This window comes from Empidonax traillii, unplaced genomic scaffold (genome assembly GCF_003031625.1).
Source record: "Empidonax traillii isolate 1590-97213 ecotype Southwest subspecies unplaced genomic scaffold, ASM303162v1 scaffold537:size946161, whole genome shotgun sequence".
In the NCBI taxonomy this organism is placed as follows: domain Eukaryota; kingdom Metazoa; phylum Chordata; class Aves; order Passeriformes; family Tyrannidae; genus Empidonax; species Empidonax traillii.
In genome coordinates, this window is record NW_020955730.1 from 502,747 (window position 1) to 523,179 (window position 20,433).

A 20,433-nucleotide genomic window follows, 5' to 3' on the forward strand; every position below is an offset into this window, starting at 1 on the left:
AGTTCTACCAGCTCAACAAATAACATGATTTTTAAAGTGAGATATTCAGGCCAGCTCTGTGAATGTGTATTTAATTTTTAGTTTATTTTGGTTTAGCTTAAAATTGACTTCAAAATCGATTATTCTGGTTTCAAACCAAGTTGTCCACTTTGTAACAATTTTAAACTTTGCTCTCAGTTGTGGAAAGCAACTTTCCCACAGAGCAGAGGACAAGACAAGTTTTAATTCACACCTTTGTTTATTTGAGAATTCCTGTGTGGAGCTAGTCTTATTATAGAATAAAAGCACTCATGCAGGGACTCAATTAACAAGAGAGTTAGAGCCCATATAATTATTTCCGAACATTCTGTGTGTATGCCAGCTTTGTATCACAACACCCACTCTGTATGCCAGTTCTGATGTCATGATATAACTCGCTGTAATAGGTTATTTGGGGATTAGAAACAAAACAAACAGGTATTATAAGGAAAAAATATTGCCACATGAGGGCATGCTTCGTCTCTTTCAAAAGCTTGCCTTTTTGACTCAAATCTAAGGCAAGTTACATTTTAAGAGCTAGTTTTAGGAAAAGGGAAAACTCAGTTTTTATTTATGATTTGCTAGGTTTCTTACATACCAATTAAGTGCAAAATTAGCACAAACTTTGAAAAGAAACATTCTTTATTTCCATCCACAGTCGTACTGTTTTCCTGTGGTGGCAGCAATATACCCTTTGGGCTTAAGGCAGAGGAGACGAGCTATCTCAATGCATAATATTCATATTCCGTACCATTTAGTACAAAATAAACACAGGACACAAAAATCAAACACAAAGTTATGAAAGATACAAATTTCACCTTTTGCTCAATGGGAACAGCTTCCTGGCCAATCAGCCATGCCAAGACAAAGGGTGGCATCTCTTACTGTCCTCTTGCAAAAGAAGGGTGGGGTTCTGGGGTTCCCCCGGGTTTCCCAGCTCTAGTGCACCACTGGATTGTCTCCTCCCAGGAAAGACTGTCCATGAGTCTGTGCCCCCTAGATCCTGAGATTGCTGCCAAACCTGCACTATACCTTTGTGGGGATTCCTCAAATCACATTGTCACCCCAACAAAGTGTCACCTCCAAAGTCCATCTTTTAGGCAAAACTACCACCATCAGGCTTTCGGAGTTCGCCAAGTCACTTGCGGTAGCAGCCCAGAAATTAATTAGGCCTGTAGATGGTACTGACGGGCAGCAAGAGGTTAATCTTTCCACCCAGAGAGCTACACCAGAGCAGGAATGATCCTCAAGGCCACAAACTTTCTCTGCTCCTCAAAGGAGGATTTTGGACCCAAGGTGGAGCCCAGTGATTAACTGGGAAACAACAGCATCCAAGCCTTTGAGTCACTAGAAGTAATTTTTCTTCTAGTGAGTCAGACAGAGTATCTGCACATTCTTGCTTCCTGGAAACTTGAATATTTAAACATTCAACATCCCACTCAAGTATCATGTCTGTATCATGGAAATGATTCTACAAAACATTATGTTTCTCCCAGCTAATTCTAGCTAATTCTGTTCTCTAGCCAATATCCACTGATGCTCAGCATGCTACAGGACCTAGTCTTGAGGTGATTGTTTAAAATCAAATAGGCAGAGGTTTTCCCAAATTCCAGAGGAACAAAGTCACATGCCAAGTTTCAGAAACTGATATTCACTTTACCTGGGCTCAGCAGTTCCTGCCAGAGGAGCACTAGGTCCTTGAGCCTTCATTGTTGGCTGATTCAGGGAACCAGGAAGCTGCAGGGGCTGTAGCACTCACACCACCCGGCTGCACAATTTTGGCAATCTGAGCCTGTGCTGACTAAGATGTTCGCACTGACGATAAAAGCCAGCTCACAGGGGAAATCTTTCTTTGGCTTCTCCCTTTATCCCTGAGATGCAAATTCACTACGTGTGTCTTTCAGCACTGCACTGATGCTCCAAGATGACTTCATCTGGCCATGGAAAAGACAGACAAAACATGAACACTCTGATGCCTGTGGAGACAGGTGCACTAAAAGCCATAGGTGGAGCAGTAAATAAATTGAGAGACAGGTTTTTAATCCAGTGACATGGATAATATTGAATTCCCACATATTTTTGTTCCTGTAAACATGTTTCTGTTATAAAATTGAAAGATGCCAGGCTTTATGTTCTTACTGTAAAATATCACAGGAAAATGCACCATGGTATTGAAAGGGACCAACACAGGTCTTCTGTGCTAATGGTGACTAAGATTTTGCTCTTTTCCCTGATTTGTGATTTTACCAAAAGCAATTTTGAATTTATGCCTCAGCACATAAATACCTGGACATTCACAGGCATTCATGGGGCCAGACACATTGCCATCCTGGACGAGCAGACGTGAAGGAACAAGAACCCTGAATACCCACTTGCAGTTTAGGGAGGGATCAAGTTTCTCCTTACCCCACTTGCCAGGCCATAAACTGCTTTTTTGTGCATTGCCTGGCTTCTTCTCCAGCTTTTTCACCACAGCCAGAACCCATCCATCCTCCTAGGCCATCACTGCTCCACAGAGCCCTGTAGCTCCTGGCAGAGCTGTGGCTGGCCACCACTGCTCACTGACTCCTGATACTGCCCCTTCCTCAAGGACTTTGCACAGCCACCCTGTCACCCTGGAAGGGCTGCACTGCAGTTTGCTAATTGGGAGGAAATAGCAGCTGGATCCCCCTGTGCCTACCAGGAATAAAAGCACGGGCAGGGAGACGATCAGGCTGTCATCTGCTTAGAGCTAAAGGAGAGGAAAGGTTCCGCACTTGCTTGCCTGACCCATGGCATGCACAGCAGCAATATTATCTGCACCTCTGAGCATTCCAGGCTTGCCTGGCACCAGGAGATAACGGAATTCCACCATATCTTTAAAGAGGGATGGGGTGCATGAGGGTCAGCCTGTGATCCCAGTTCAGAATTAGCAGGAAAAGCTCAGTGAGTGAGTAGGAGCTGGTGGCTGCAGGAGCATGGGACGCCTGAGTCACCCATGGTGAAGACCAGCCTGAAGCAGACACCATCACCCAGATGGGGCAGCAGGATGGCCCTCCCACAGCTCCTCCCCTGAACAGTGTCCTACATACAGGAATGAACTCCAGCACCAGAGGAACAACCTTCCCACAAAACAGAGAAGGAGCTACAGAAAGCGGAGTGGGAGAGACCGTCATCTACAGAGTGCTCAAGGGAGGGAAGTAAAAAAGATGGAGCTGAGCCAAGCAAAATAAAAAAAAAAAAAAAAAAAAGAACAAAGTAAAAATAAATAGAGCAAAGTAAAAAATAAATATGTAAAAAATAAAGGGGAAGGAGAAGTAGCCACTTTCTCACTGAGTCCTGCCTCAGCAGCACAGTCCTCTCCTAGATCATAGACAGACAAGGTGGGGTCTCAACAGGACTTTGTCCCTGCAGGAACATCACCCACCAGACCAATCCCAACAGCAGGATCCTTCTCCTGACAGCAGAGGAGCTGACCCCACCCACAGCAGCCAAGGAGGCTGCTCCATAACCATGCGGGTGATGAAGAGGTCTCCATGCTACCTGTGCTCCTGGGTGTCATTTTAACCTGACTCATGCTGCCATTTCACAGGTGGCTCTGGCTGGGAGTCAATAGCAACCTGACGTCCCGGTCAAAGGCTGGAGCAGCTCACAGGCTGCAGTGGGTTTGCCAGCACAGCTAGTGCCACCAGTGCTCCCAGGAAAACACAGGAGAGGAAAACACTTCCTTTTTCAGTTCATGCCCTCCTCCATGGATTAGGCATGATGAGGACATCTGATGTCATCTGCCATCCAGGTGGCCTGTGCACGGCCCTGTGGGGGACTGCCACCCAGAACAAAACCTTCAGGAAACATAAGAGGGCACAGGAGATGACCTCCTTCCTGGGTCCACAATGTCCGAGGCATTGGCTGGCTCACCACCTTCTCCAAAAGACATTGGCAGGACACTTGCAGCAGGGGCAGGATGCAAAATCTACAAGCTCTTTATTTCATCTGAATTTATGTGTTGTTTCTGACCAGCCACCACTTCAGCAGGTGGCATTCTAGCTTGTGGGCCATTATGCACTTAGAGGTCTCTCTACCAAAACTTGCCTTTATTTTACATCACTGCAAGTGTGGCCTGACTGGGAGGGTTCCATGATGGCTGTGGAGGAATGTAAAAAACAACATCTCCGAAGCTTAAAAGGCTGGATTCAAGCACTGAAGTTCCTTTGGTGCCACTAAAAATCCCAAAGTCCCAGCACAGGCAGGTTATACAAGCTCACCTGCCCACACACAGGCACTGCTGTCCCTAGGACTTTTGCCCCACTCACAACAGTAAGTCTATTTATAAAGCACCAGATTCCTGTTCCAGCTTCACCGCCAGTGCTTGCAGCGTCAACAAGCCTCTGCAGCTGCAAGGCTGCCCCTTGCCACTCATCCCAATAGGAGCCAGCCAGCAGGACAAAATTCTGCCCACCCCAAAGCATTTCTCTCTGCTCCACTGACTGTCTGCAGCTTTTGGGGCAGCAGCCACTCCTGTGAAGCTGCCGGGCTCCACATGGCCACAGCCGAGGTGTGAGCACATGCTCTGCTTGCCCGATGGCTGGTAACCTGTGGCATAGAGGCAGTGAACAGCTGGGTTGAGAAAGCTGCTGCTGCTTGCCAAGTCTTCATGGTCGCCATAAAAAATATTGCTAGGCTTTTCATGGAGTAAGAGCTAAGCACGAGCTCCCACTTCAGCCCAGAGACAACTGCGCCTGCTTCTCTCTCTGCGGAGGAGAATTCCTCTTTGACTGGATAACAGGCATAAGTGAAACAGCACATGGCAGCAATCATGGGAGAGTGGCAAACAGCCATCCTAACTGGTGGTCACAAAGCTGTCCAGCAGCTGCAGAGAGAGGGGAGGGGAGAAAATGAGCCAGAGGAAAGATGGAGTGGAGGAGGAGGGGAGGAAGCTTTAAAGACAGGAGATTAAGGGCAGTCTCTCAAATGAGTCAAAACTCACTGAGAGGTGGTTACAACTCCCTGTTTAGCAGGAGACATCCACAAATGAATTAAAAAGAATAAAACCTGGACAACTAGGAAGTTGAAGTCAATTGGATTCATACATATTTAACAGGGACATTCATCTGAATAGAGGCCTGCCTGTGTAGCGTGCTAAGAACAAGTCACACTGCCTGGGAGGCTCACACAGAAAGCCTCGCTCCAGGCCAGCACGGGACAGACTGGCTGGGGATTGTTTGCTGTGCTCAGGGAAAAAGCAGCCCTGATGTGAACAGAGAAGAAGATGAAGGAGCCAGTGAGGTGCAGGGGAAAGGGTATCTCCCATGCTGATGAGATGCCAGAGAAAGGGCATGCTCTCTGGACCCTGACCCAGGAAGGACAGGACAGACCATGCTCTGTTTCACAGCTGAAACCTTCCTCCTGGCACACACTGTGGGGACAAGCAGGGCTGCTGCCTGTGGAGCCAAAGCAGCTGAGCTGCAGCCCAGGAGACAGCACAGCTGCCCAGGCTGGATAGCCCCAGGAAAAAGCTTAAGCTCTACTTTTCTGGTCCAGAGCTCTTGCTCTCAGTGCAGCAGCAGGGCTTTTACAAGAAACCCCAAAAAGCTTCTTGAAATATGCGTTGGGATCATGACTGATGTTAGGAGGTTGAGGAACATCTCCTTTAGTCTCTCTAGCAATGGCCTGGATCCAGGTATGGACTTGGGCTATATAAACCTCTTGCCACACATCCTGGTGGGTCCTTTAAGAACTAAATTACTGAGAATTCAAGCTGAAGGGAACCGCGCTGCATCAAACCACTTTACGTCTGCTCCACCTCCGCCCAAGCACTGGCTGAAGTAATGCTGTTGCACAGGGCTCTGCAACAGCATGTCCTGTATCAGAGTTGCTCCACGGGCAACCCTTAGAAACCTTGGCATTTGATGTGAATCCTGTTACCATAAAAATGGAAAAGCCAAATTGGATACTACTGGCTTGGGAAGCATCCTCACAGGATTCCCCTCTGCCTGGTGTCCTCCATCAGTCTCCTTATAAAACACAAAAACAATTCTTACTAAGGCAAGTTTCCTCTCTGTCCAGCACAGCCTGTCGTAGGAGTTCTGCAACCTGGGCTATGTCCTCACTGACACCTGCTCAACCTCAGAACCCTCCAAGGGTTTGCACAAGCACAACTGGCTGAACTTTCTGGTGAGGCACAGGAACATGGGCACTCTCATTCCACAGGAATTGCTATGGCTGTGTTGACAGGGAGGCTTGTAGGTGGCGTTACCAGAACAGATTTCCCTCTCTCCTCAATGGGGAGGCTCTCCCCTGGGGCAGAAGCAATGGCTTCAGTCCACCCTGTCATCTGTGGCAAAAAAGGCATCAGCCAGACAAGGAGAGGCTCTTATTTGGCAGATGGGAGGCAGGACATAGCTGAAGAAAAAAAAAGGGAGCGCACCTAGAGCACATGACAGTAGTACGTGATATGTTCCAGAGATATGTGAAAATGACGGTTATGAAAGAGACAGGAGGGGAAGGGAAAGGGGAACAAAAAAAAAAAAAAGGCCTTTTGGCCCACGTCCAGGGGGAAAGGTTCATTTCTGTCATCAGACTTAATGGTTCAGCCTAGAGAGAAATGCAAACGGCATCAGGTCCCCCCTTCCCAGAGAGGGAGAGCAGGGTCAAATGCAGCACCTCCTTTCCTCTCCCTGTGCATGCCATCTGCCTCAGCCTGACCCGAGGCGGGAGGTTGTCCTGAGCTGCCACTGTAGCCGGGTTTAAGGAGAACAGCCGTGGTCTGGTGATCGCTGCATCATGTAGGGAATCAGAAGTACTTTTGCCTCAGGCAACATAGTAAGCTCAGTAGGAACCAGTTTTCACGCATCAGATATATAACATGGATGCCACACATCCCATTTGGCAACTCCCTCACGTATTGCAAGCTTCTGGACAAAAGGACTCCAAACTCTCTGGATCTGGCACAGCACTCGCTTAGGCTTGAATTTAGACTTGCATTCTTGGCCAGCAGCCCCGAGTACTGGGAAGGAAGCATCCCTATTCCCCCTCTCCTCCCTCCTTCCCACTCCTGCCCCCGGACGGAAGGCATACTGGATCACTCTCTGAGTGAGGGAGTGCTCTTCTTCTGAAATAACACCCTCTGCATGGGCAGTTCTGCTGGTTCTGCTCTTCTCAATCCACCAGGAAAAAACTCTCTGCTGGAATCCTGTTCTGCTGGAATCAAAAGACAAAATGCAGCTGATTTCAGCAGGATTTTCCTTAAGAATAAAATCAGGAAAAAAAGAGTTCCTGACGGTATACACTGAAACATTTTACAGAATGCCTGAAAGGCAACATAGCTGGTTTTTATTATTATCATTTCAAAACTACTTTCATTTTAATTCTGAGTCTCTTTGTATTGCATTAGATAAGCTGCAAAAACTCAAAATCAAAGCTTTCAGTCATTCCAAACAAACAAAAAAAACCTTGACAGTACAAAACCCAGAATATTTTTAAACTTGCCAAATCAAATTCTGAGAAGTAAATATGCTCTACAAAACAAAACCTAAGTATCAATTTTCACCCTCTGTATAAATACTAAACATTATTTGAATACAATTCTCAATCTGTGAAATCCCCTGGTGTAGATGAGCCTTTAGTACTAAGTAGGATGAGAGAAGTGCTGTAAACTGACATAAAAAGCTGCTATAAAAGTGTTGTAACTCCAGTAAGGGGTTCTACCAGTACAACATCCACATTTTTGAAAAAAATACATATATTTTAGCACCAATAAAAGTTGACAAGTAAGGGAGAAGTTATCTGTACGTCAGGATTTACAGGTTTACGAATTATATAATCCTAAGGGACATTTCCAGCATTCGTCCTCTAGACCACATGACAGTCAAACAACCTCAGCATCCTATTAACTGTGTCCTCATGTGCATGTATGCAGTTCCATTGGTCTTACAGGTGTAAATTAGGGCAGGATTTAGTCCATGATATCCATACACCAATAGGACAATTGCAAATCATTAAAGGAGAGGGGGAAAAAAAGGAGTCAATAGCCTTAAAAAAATTAGTGAGATTAGAGACAAAAGAAAAAAAATATGTTGACAAAAACAAAGCTTATATGTTAACATGACCCTAAATAAAATCTTAGATACTGGCTAGTAAGTTCTCTGTTGAAATGACTGAACTCAACTCTAAAATAAAAGCCAATTTGGAGGGGGCAGCAGCTTTAAACCTAAAGAAAGCAGCTTTACATACCAACCGCAGGCAGCGAGCAAAGATCACTGTGTTTAAGCAGAAACTGCAGGAAGTGTGTGGGTGGCAATAGCCATCCTCCATGCTAGAGTTTAGTGGGTGACCATTCCTGTGGCTGGTCCAGGGGCATATCCATGCTGTGGCGAGCTACACTGCCAAGATGCACTCTGCTTTCAAGGCTCAGCAGCTGGACTTTGGATAAGCCTCTCAGATTTGCCAGAAACCAAAACAAAATTAGAAGAGCCAGAAATGAAAGGTGAGATCTTGGACCAAGTACAATAAACCTTGGATCCTGTACAAAAGTCACAGAGATCAGATGTCACCCAGTGATTAGGGGAAGATGGGATAATATCAAAGAGAAGGAAGGCCAGCTATGTTAAGAGGAAGAAAACTCCTTCAATTATAGCCCAGATCTACAAGTCAGAAGATCTAGTTTATACTCTTGACAAAGCTGAAAACTTCCTGTAACATCTTAAGCAAACTAGTTTGCTCCTTGATACAACAGGATAATGATTTACACTGTACAGAGCTTTCCATTAACTGGGGTGCATAGATTGCTTGCAGCTCCCAAGGTGAAAAGTGATCTTACCTTAAAACATGGCAACAAAACCCTCCTATCATCCATCTGCTGAGCATAGTGGGAATGCTCCCAGTGGGGTACCACACACAGCCAGTTCCCACTGGTGTAAAACATTTTAGTAATTGCTACTCAGTGCCATTTACAATAAGGTTCCAGCATACTGCTTCCTATCCCTTATAACCACCTCTACCACACCACATTCTTCATGAATGGAAACTATTCATATCATTATACTAGGAATAGCCGAGTAAACAGGAAAAAAAACAGAAGATTTGCTAGCAGGTGCTATGGGAGGGGAAGAGGCGATGGTGATCAGCAGCTTTGGCAGCTATGTAAATGGTGCTAAGTGTGGCAATTTTGTTAACTACTTCACTGTCAAAAAAGTCAGAACCATGGGGATTCATATTTAGAGAAGGCTTTTCAACATACTGTTGGCTCTTATCTTAAGCCAGCATTGTATATGCTATTAATCACAGGCCATGACAGAAATTATATCAGCATCAGCAGCAAGCAGAATATTCTGTGCGGAAAAAAAAAAAAAAAAGAACAACCAAAAAACACCACTGTATACCATGAATAATGTCAGTTGTTCTACAGTTTCCAACTTCCAGTTAGGGTTATTTGGCTCTGAGCTGATGAAAGCCCTTTCAGAATATCGGCGGGAAGGAGGACATCATCCAGATGTATTTGACAGGAGTAAAAACCTATGTAAGCCCTACGTTTCTTGTCTAAAAGTCACCACCCCAAAATAGCTTGTGATCTAGTTATTTTTATTTAGAGAAGAGCCTGTGCCTTGAGTTTGGATCAGGGTCCAAATTCCACTAGAGTTTCAGACTCTTGTTAAGGTAGGATGCTCCATTTTGGCCCAGTTCAGAAACAGGATGACCAATAAGTTAGGGATCTCGTTTAGAGCCAGGCTCAGACATTAGGGGTGGTCCATTTTTACAGGTTTGTCTCATACAATAAGTGAGCAGTGTTACATGAAAGGAAGAGTTTGTTTCTTGATGAAGGGAGAATTTAAAAACTGTCCCCAATTCCACATTTCAGAAAGGCTGCAGGTTGTTGCTTGGTTGGTGGGAAGATTCTGCATCTCACCAGTCCTCAGATGGTTACCATTTGATAAAGAACAACATGTTACACTATCTGAAAATCATAGTGGTGGGTACTAAGAGCCCTTCATGTTAAAGCACAGCCAGCACACACATACACATTTACCATGAGGCCACACACAGTATTATAGCATGTTTTGTTTTACCTGTGCATATATCAAGGATTTTTTGACAGTTCTGTATTTTGGGATGTCGAAAACCTGTAGGAGCTATAGGTTCTCTTGAAAACCACTAGCACATTTTCTTCCTCCTTCCTCCCATTTCCAAATGATCCCTTGAGCAGAGGAGTCTTCTTCTTTGCCCCAGCTGGATATTCTTAAAGATTTTATTATAACTTGCCAGTTCAGCTTTAACCACAGTGGCAGTAACATAATAATTAACACCAATTTCTTGTAAAGACTGTTAAGAAATTTGGACAATAGTGATCCCTAAGTTACCTGAGCTTCTACCACACTGTGTACCCATCCTAGAGCTCTTGTTTACACGGGAGGCTGACACGGTTCCAAATATTCCATTTTAGTTGCTCACGTAACAAACAAGTTCTTCACACATATTTTACTCACATGCTTGGCACATGAAACAGGTGTAATATAGTCTGCTTCAGCAGATGCATCCATTCCCAGACCTGTAGGAGGCAATGCAGGAACTGTCTGGGGCTGTGGGCATATTCTGTGGGAAAGGATTTAGTTGCCTTCTCTCCTCTCTCACCTTTCTAAAACTCAGGGCAAGCCAGTGCTAGTAAACAGCTCTCTCTTAGAGGTAAGGAATGTCTGTGGTTAAAAAACATCACCTTTTTCAGCACTTAACACTATCTGAGAGGCTTCCCCTGACAGATTAGGAAGACCTTGGACCACCTTTTCTGATAGTAGAGCTAGGGGTACAAGCACCATCAGCAGAGTATTGGTAGCAAGCATCTGGACTGGCTGTAAAATTTCCAACCAGCTCAGCTGTTTGAAAATAAATGTCTGTCCACAGCCTTATGGAACTGAGCTGGTACCTCTTCAGACATCCCTTCAATAAATCTCTTGTACACTCAAGAGATTTATGATAAACACTTGCTCTTTCCTTAACCTTCAAAACCTTTTCCACCTGCTGAATAACACCAGATTCTTTCCTCTCACCCAGCCTGTTCACTGTCTATATAAAGCCTCTAGAGAAGATTCAGTGGCACCATGGACTGACTTGTCAGCACTACACATATGACACCCATCTCTCCATCATCTTCACCTCCCATGCAAACGACACTGTTATCCAGCTCTTCAAGGGCTTGGTTAAAATCAGCAAATGAATGAAGTTGGCAGAAGCTAAATTGTCGTAAGAGCCTGAGCTGACGAAGGTATAGGGAGGTATTTTACACTTTGATAATGTCCATTGCTGGCATTAAAGACTAATTGAAGATTTAATGTTCATCTGAACTCTATCATCCTGAAAGCCCCAATAACTGTTGCTGCAAAAGCCTTAATCCTTCAGCACTATTTCCAGTCAGATAACCTGAAAGATTGGACTTGGCCCTAATGCTTGATTTCTACAACTTAGTGGGTTTAGGAATGACAACCTATATAGGAATGCATCAGGCCATTTACGCAGAAGCACAAGACCACCAAACAAGCCTAAGCTCTGTTCTTTGCTCTGCTGACTACTCAGTCACAGCTTAAATTCAAGGCTTTGCCCTTATTTTCAAAGCCTTTATGACCTTAGCAAAAAATTATTTAAGGGCATCCACATTTCTGAGACATGACACTGTTGAAACCTGACATGTTGCTCTGTAACAAAATAAATACCTACTTTGAAGGGAGTGTGCAACAGGGATAGAGATTTCCTTCTGCCTAGTACACAACTATGGCTTCCCGATCACCTGCAGGAGACTAACATACATCTTGAAAGTGCAGAAAAGAGAAGCTCCAGCTTTTCAACCTTGCCTTCCCATCTCTATTCCAAAACCATCAGCATGAACAAGGAGTCAACAACTGACAAACAGGATGAAGTCTGATTTCCAAGGGCACACTCCAGTGGGAGCTCTCTGGTACCTGATAAAAGGCGAGCTGAGCTGGTAGCCCGTTGACACTTCCAGCACAAACAGGCTCTCTCATGTACCCATCTGCCTCTCTCTTTCAACCTCACAGGAACTTAACTTTCAGATCTGTATTCTTTTGCCAACAGGCTCAAACATTTGGAGAGGTAGGAAGGGAGGGTACATGGAATCACATACAGAGACAGGCATACACACACAGCATGCATTCAGAGGCATTGTTTTACTAGCAAAGAGTTATTGGCAAAAATGCCCTATGTAAAAAATAGGAGAGGAAATGAGAGAGAGGAATGTCAAAGATGCCTTGTGTTCATTTTCATGAGCTCATAAAGTAATTGGAGGCAGATAGATAAAGGTATACAGGAACATCTGAGGAGTCATTGCTCTCCAACACACCAGTAACAGCCAGGGACTCAGAACCTGGAGAGAATCAGACAAACATTTTCAAATGACAAATGAGTCACTAATGATAATTAGATCTAAAAGAAATTTATTTCCTCTTAAAACAAACCCAAAAGCTGCTTTTCAATTATGTGAGATCAAAACAAGACAAAAAGTCTAGAAGACACCATTGAAATACACCTGAATCTATGTCCATAACTCACGGCTACATAGGGAGGGGACCTCGCTTTAAGATTGCATTTCCATGTCACTTTTTCATTTCCTGACCACTGCTAGGTTGAAATACATCTAACTATATTTAAATTGCCTGCCAAACAAAGTACAACAGAGGTACCTCAATGGGGGAACCAACCAGACATGTTATCTGTAAAATATTCAGTATAAATGCTCTGACAGTGCAGAATTCTCATGATGCATCTAGCATTCCATCCATCCGCCTGGATTTGCTGGTTTTGCCTGGAAGGAAAAATGTGCATGTATGAGCAGGGATGTCTGTTCAGAGACACTAAAACAGGTTTATAATACCCCATGCTGTTTTCTTCAGCACAAAAATAAGCCCTAAAGAATGCATGTCATGAGAAAAACTGGCAATAATTCTGAGCATTTCAAATGCCAGTCAGACAGCTTTTCAAATGGTTAAAAGGTGTATGAAGGTTGAAAAGCTCGGAAGTCTTGCCAAGGTTGATAAAACTTTGCAGAATTTGTTAAACTAAAGTTTCCATTAAATTTTCACCATCACAATCATTCAACTTAACATCTGCCTAAATCTGTGCAGACCTTTGTGATAATCTGAAAACAAGTAAATGATCAAGCAGATCATCAGAAGAGAAACTTAGAATCACTGAAGAGGCCCACTCAAAGACTATGCCTTGATGAGGTTATATCTTGTCAGGCTCTTCCAGCTCTTGACTTCAGCAGCAACACTTGGGTCGGCACACTGTGTCAGAGAGCTAGTATTTTTGAGTTACAACTGAGGAGACAAGCAAGAATTAGAAACAAAAATTATGCTGGTTTAAATATTTGGTAAGGCAGCTAGCATCATCATAAAAGTGCCCAAATTTTAGTGCAAACCAACTTCCTCCCCATCCTCTCTCAAAACTCTTATCTTCTTGTCTTAAACTGACAATTCAGAAAACAGTCAGAGCGCTGCTTCTTTCTTCCTTGTATCCTCTGCCACACTTGCACATGTGCTTATCCAGTAACAGGCATCACTAGTGAAATGGGATTATGTTCCACTGGTTAAGCACATGAGCACAGCCCTGGGTGGGGCTGTTGGAGGATCAGCTCTTAATAAGGTGTCCAATTTATAGTCTAGCAGGGTGAAGAGCAACTGGCTCTCAAGAATGAATAGTTCCTCTGTGTTACCATCTCCTGAGTCTGGCTGCCGAGCCAGACTGCCTCATCCTTTCTTCTCTCTCTCTTTCAGATGCTGTTACTCTTCTCACTAACTTTTTGGTGTTTCCCAGACTCGAGATATAACAAGGAAGGAAGACAAGAAGTATCTGTTCGAACACGCTGTTTGAACAAACCCCCTGCTAGCTAAATAGGATATAAACCCTTGGGTATTTACTTATTGCAAGAGGGTTTCGTCTCAGCCCAGGATCCTGCTCTCTCGGGGGCAACCTTTGTGCCGGGAGATGCCTTTAAAAGGGATGTTCCGTGCAACAGCTCCCGATCCGCGGGACTCTGGGCACCGCACGCAGCGTGCAGCCGAGGGGAGCAAGGAGGGGGAGTGGGGTGTGAGGGGGTGATACCCAGGCTGATTGATGCTCCCCTGGTTTTGCCCCACGCCTCGGCGGTGAGGGGACGCGCAGCGGGCCGGGCCGGGCCGGGCCGGGCCGGGGCGGAGGCTGTGTCGGTGCGCACGGCGCGGCGCCCTCTGGCGGCGCTGAGGGGCATCGCGGGGCAGCACCTGCCGGGACCGCCGGGGTGACGCCCGCCATCGCCCCGGGCCGGGTCTTGACGAACCACCCCAGCGCCTTTCACTTACCGTGCAGTAAGGACGGGGAGAGGCCCGTCCTTCAGCTGCGGAAGGACCCCCGCGGGGCGGGAGGCGGCTGGCACGCCGGTTCTGCAAAGGCCGGTGGTGGCAGAGACGAGCATCTATCTCCCTCTCTCTCTCTACTCCAAAGCGGGTTCTCCGGCAGAAGATCCACCCTGCCGCAAGAGGCTTGCCACAGAGCCTCCCGTACCTCCAGGAGACACAGTTAATGTGTTTCCTTTCCGTGGCGATGATCTAATCCGACCTCTCACGAAGCACACATCTGCAGCACGCTGTGCTCACAGGAAGGACTTCTCAGGAACAACTGCTCCTTGGTGCCTACCGACCCCCTTTTATTCTGTCTCTGTGCTGGCACTGCATGGTGTAGAATGACTCTTTCCTGCCTGCAGCACTTAAACAAACAAACCAAAAAACCAAACAAACAAAACAAACAAACAAACACAAACAAACAAAAAACACACGAACCTTTAAATGCTTTCTGAAAGTACCACCTGAAAACTTTCCATCATTCCAAGCTTCCCCCCTTGCCAAAGTGAAGTGAAAGGCGATACGACTAGCCACTCGATCAATCTCTGTCAGGGTCAGGGGCATCTGTCTCCCATAGGCTTTTTTATAGTAGGAGTCTGTTTCTAGGACCATTGGCTCTTCTGCAGCAGGATGCTGTTTTCTGGATCTGATTTAAGCTGAACTCCAAAAGACAACAGTGAAAGAAGAAGCAGGGAGTGTGCACTCAACTTCCTGGAAAAGACACCCAAGCTGCTCTTATAGCCTCCTGCAACCTCACTCCATCCTCCCCAACTTTCCAGCAATTGCCAGCACTATGGGCTCAGAGGGCATGGGAAGCAGCCTGAAGCTGGCCCGGGGAGCCTGCCTGGATTGAGCAGTGTTTTCAATTAATAGCAGCCACATCATGGTCTGTGAGAAATGCTAAGTGTTACTGGCAGTCTTTTGGTCCAAAATGTTTGGGAGAGACACTGTTCTGTCCTCAACCTCACAGAGTCTTTGCATCTGGGAGGAATGCCTGGGATGGAGAACACAAAAGGACAAGCTGGACTGGAGTACCCATTATGCCATTGAAAAAAAAAATGAAAATAAGATGTCAACAACTTCTGTGGGCTTAATTGTTTCTCCTCAAACAGATTGTTAGCTTATGTGAATCAGGGTAGCTCTACTGAGTAAACCAAAGAATGGAAGGGGGAGGGGGATAGCCTTGGGATCAGAAAGGCACAATATGGGTCTTTATCCACGTTGATTGCTGGCCACTGAGTAACATTAACTTATTGCCACAACCCTTCCCACCACCAAGAGATAGTGGCACTAAGAGAGATGAAGAGACACAGAGTGGCAAATAGTGAGACTGCAGAGTTTCTGCAAACACCATCATGCAAGGCCACCTGAAGGACTGGACCTTCACTCCCCCTCTCTGCAACTCCTGCTCTTGCCCTGCTGCTCAGCTCTACCATTAAACCAAAACACAGAAAACTTAGCTGATTAAAAGCCAGAAATGGTTATTTTCTGAACCAGATTGCTTCCCTGATCTGTTCCACCTTACAGTCACATGCACTCTGGACCAGGTGTAAAGAAATACAATACAAGTGGTTCTTTCAACATCAGTGCCAGCTTGAAGAGTGCAGCAAACTGCAGCCTGGTGAAACACTGGGAAATCCCACGGAAAGCAAAAGAGAGGAAGCTGCACTTTAATTTGGGCAAAACACAGACAAACATCAGGCAGTGAGTGAGTGATGCAAATGCTCCTAGTCAGATTTCTCCACTGGACCTTCAAGAGAAAAAGAGGTAAAACATCAAGCACAAAGGGCATCCTGACTTCTCCAAACACAAAATCAGGACAAGCTAAATCCTGTCCAATTGCACAACATTAAAGAGTGATTCTATGCTCTCTTACCTTCTGCTAAGGGAACAGCGGTGTTCTGACCTGCAGTGATTTATGTGTAGCAAATTAATGCCATAAACAAGTGAGAGGAACCAAAATCTCATGCCCTAATCCTTCAAAGCAAAACCAAATTCTTTATGGGCAGCACAATTGCTGATGAAGGAGGTAATGTTTATCCTTATTTGAATCCAATAAAAACATCCAAACAAGAGAAACAATGCTCATAGAGCTCTTCTCCGTTACATTTGCAAATACTGTTTAAAAAAAAAAATTACTTCACATGCTTTACAAATACTAATTAATCTAGCCTGATGTCTCCCCAGCTGGACAGGTGTTACTACCTCCAGTGAACATAGGAGCAAGCTGAGTAAGACAGATTTGGCCCTGTTTTTTTAAGTAGCATCTAATTTTCATTGCAATTTTGTGTACAGGCATCTTCTGTTAATTTTGGCTAGAGCTGTGAGTGATTAATACATGTGCAAGACAGATTCTGGATATCTCAAGCTACAGGGCTAAAATTAAAGCCCATGCTTGAAAATGTGATCTTAAAGGACTTGCCCTTCACTGGGCAAGACAAGGAATCTGTTGCAGGATCAGGAAAATAAGCCAAGTCTTCAGATTCCTTGGGGCTTGTCTCCACAAGAAATGTAGGGAAGCAAAATTGCAGCATGCCAGAAACATCCTCCTCAGGTGGACCCTTCAGTGTTCACTGGTTTCAAAGAGCAAATTTTAACCCCACCATAAATTCATCCTTCCCCCCTCAAACACAGAGAGACTCCCTTCTCACTTAGTGCTGAATACTGTAGCTTGTTACCACTTTCTAAACTGAAAGGCGATGGTGACAAGAGAAGGATGTGGTGACTCCAGGGTAGCAATAAGAAAGCCAAGGATAAAGTTTCACTTCGATTTCAGCAGAGAGCCTCCCCATAAAGATGTTTTGGTTTGCAATCAGCGATGAAATACCTTCCTGCATTTCAAAGAGGGGTGAGCCTTCTCCCACGTAGCGTATTCAAGATCACGTCTACCGATTTTAAGCAGAGACCATGGACAATCTGAATAGTTGCCCCCACTAGCTGGAGTATGATGCCAGCCCAAAGGAAGAGCTGTGTGGTTTCATGCTAGAAATAAGCAGCATCTCTCTCTGCAACAAACCCTCTAGAGATAAGCTAACAATGTCTACAAAGGAGACTGGGCTACAGATGCACATCCTCCCAAGCTGAGATGCTGGTGGGAAAGTGTGTTGTCCCAGCCTATGATTAAAATCCCTTCAGGTCTCCTTTGCTCAACTGTGTTTGAATGCTTCTCACATGTTTTCAGTCTGAATGAGGTAGGTTAGAGGTGGCTTCAGTGTTATAAGCTACCATCCAATGCAAGAAAGGAAGGGGTCAACCCACCACTTACTCCCTGGATCTGAAACAGCAGGAACCTCCGATTCCAGGGAAGGGCAGGAGACAGAAATTTCTGCCACAGCCTACATGAACACCTGTGGCCTAAATGAAGGGTGATGGTATCCACAAGTTCATACTTTGGCTTGTAACTTGCCAGCTTTCCATGGAAATGAGCCTGGTGCCAATGCATTAAGTCTTGGCTAACGTTTAAAATGGTGTGGGCATAGCATTGCCGTTATTTAAATTCTCAAATTGGTATGATGTAGTTTAACTGGCAAAAATTAGTGTAGGCTAGGTCTGCCAAAACTGGTGGTTTCAAAGGTAGTGCTGCAGTGGGTAGCCTGCTGTGAGGATGGCAGCCAGCCACAGAGCGACCAGCCAGTAGGTGCGTGCACCACAGCAGCAGGCCTAAGGTCACTTTATGGACTTGAGAAGAGTAGGAACACCACGACAGATGTAACACTGGTTTTGCCACTTCAGGTTACAGATGTACAACTGTTTGGGCTGAAGCAGAGCCCTTTGGTGTAGCTCCCCCGCATCCCTTACACACACACACACACACACACACACACACACACGCACACGCACACACAGACTTACACCTGCTGTCCCATGAGACCAAGCCAAGTGTTTGTGTAGCTAAGCTCTAAAGATCTTTTTTTTTTAAGGATCTTTGGGCTAAAAAAACCCCACCCTGCATTCTCCCCGAAAAACACGTATTTTCTTTTGAGTGGATCATTTCACAGAACTGGTTTAAAGGGCAGCTAGACAAACAGCTGTATCAGCACAGCCGATGAAGCAGTAACCTGGGGCAGCAGAGAAGGAGCCAACCAGAGCAGCCTCCTCGCTCAGCTGAAAACTAGAGCAGGATGCCTGACTGTGGCTCAGCTCTAGCAGTACTTTCCAAAGTGTGTGTTTTGGTTAGAATTGGTTTTGTGGTGTTCTTGGCTTTTTTTTCCTTATGTATCCTAAGGAAATTAAGTTTATGCAATTGGTCTGTCCCTCAGTTTTCCTGTGATCTGTTTCAGTTCTGCTGTGCACTCTCAGTCAAACCTGAAAGAGTTTCAAACTACTATGACCCTCCAAATCAGTCGCTGTCTGGGTAAAAGCCCAAAGCTGAGTCCTCTGCAAGCAGAAAAGCAGGCAGAACTCAGCTGCTAGTCAGTGCTGCTGGTTAGGCTGACACACAGCTCTGGCCTATGGCTTCAGAGGGGCAGGGAGGGAGCTGAAGTGGTAAACTCGATGTTCATCATGCAAGGCCAGGCTTTGTCACTGTGATTGCTCATGCACAGCCTGCCTAAACCCAGACTTTGAAACTTAGGGCATGCAGACTTCAGTGTGCATTTGTGCTTTAAAATACAGTGTCCTGTCAGAAAATCCTACTATAAGTCATCAAAATGTAGTTAGTACTTTTAAATCCATTCAGTGATTTCTGTATCAGGTTATTGTAAGAATAATTGTCTTAACAACACAAGTAGTACAGATATTCTTAATGAAAGAGGTGATACTTACTTCTATGCGGGGGCTCAATTGTACCACTTGTGCAATATGATATATTGCACATTACGTATGATATAATACTGTATTTATATTGTTAAGATGCATTTTCTGAGGGGAAGATCAACACAGAGATGAATTGCATCTAACATGAAAGGAAAAAAAATAACTTGTCAGCCAGATAGGTTATTTGCTGATCTATAAATCCGAGAGAACAACAATGCATACTGTATTCCCGCCTGTTCCCACACACTCCTTCTTGTCATCACAAAAGGTCTTTAGTACCCTGAAATATAGCTTGACAATAAAAATTAATTGAAAGTGCGCTAGAATCATTAACTTTCAGAGCTTCATGGTTTGCCCATCCTTAAATAATGCTGGTTATAAAATCCTGTTTGTGCTACAATTCCTTGGCTCTCTGCCATGTAGCATGTACAGAAATCAGCAATATGTGCAGCAGGGACTTAGCTGGCTGTAATACGAATGCACATAATAGACTTTCTTCTTTAGCTCAGCAGCAAAACACTGACTCAGATCTTGAGACCAGTTATAGTCCCAGCGGTGTTTACTCTGTGTAATTAGCAGTATCAAGTGTGTTGTCTTTTGGGTAGCCTGATTGTTTCCATATGCACGTGTACCTTCTGTGAACGCAGACAGGGCAAGAGGCAGACAGCATTCAAAGTGCATGCATTACGGGAAGCACATATGTTTTAAATACATTATCTCTACAATTAAGAAGAGTTTAGGAACTGGTCATATAAATCTCAGAAAATGGGGCCAGCAGAGGAAGAAAAAGACCTTCTTTCCAAGCAAGAATTTTGCCAGCGTAACTACTTGTGCCCAGGTCCCAGAGATGGTGCAGACATCTCCCTGCTTGCTGATGGGAAAACGGCATGAATCAGTAGCTCGTGCATTGCTCCAGGAGGGAGAAGGCTGTTGACGCTGGGTTGGGGCCTGGAGGAAGATCAGGCTGGCATTCGAGGCGGGGCGTGCCTGGGAATGCTGCATAACATTCATCTTAGGGGCAGGTACTTGCTGAAATTCCAATTACTGAGAGAGATGGCTGAGGCAGAGTAAGACCTCGAAAAGAGGTGCAGTTTTTTTACCTTAGGCTAATGTTTCTGACCTGTCCCAAGGTAAAAAACCAGTGAAACCAAGCAACTTCAGCCTCACTGCAAGGCAAACCAGGCAAGGTCAACTCCAAAACGGGGGGCCACTGCTGGACTCACCTACTTTACCATATCAAAAGCAGTTACATCACTGAAAAATAAAAAACATTTAAAAAATCCTTGAGAGCAGAAAAGACAGG

The 20,433-nt window shown here is 45.1% G+C and overlaps 1 long non-coding RNA gene across 2 annotated transcripts; it reads right to left on the reverse strand.

The window, feature by feature from the left end:
- Positions 1-304: 304 nt before the first annotated feature.
- Positions 305-14,627, reverse strand: LOC114064372. 2 transcript variants are annotated; one of them, XR_003572746.1, is made up of 3 exons: positions 14,539-14,627; positions 12,681-12,802; positions 11,812-12,364 (listed from the first exon to the last, which is right to left on the reverse strand). It is a non-coding gene; the product is annotated as an uncharacterized LOC114064372 (long non-coding RNA). The 2 variants fall into 2 exon arrangements; XR_003572745.1 differs by lacking the exons at positions 11,812-12,364; positions 12,681-12,802 and adding an exon at positions 305-1,952.
- Between the last annotated feature and the right edge of the window lie 5,806 nt (positions 14,628-20,433).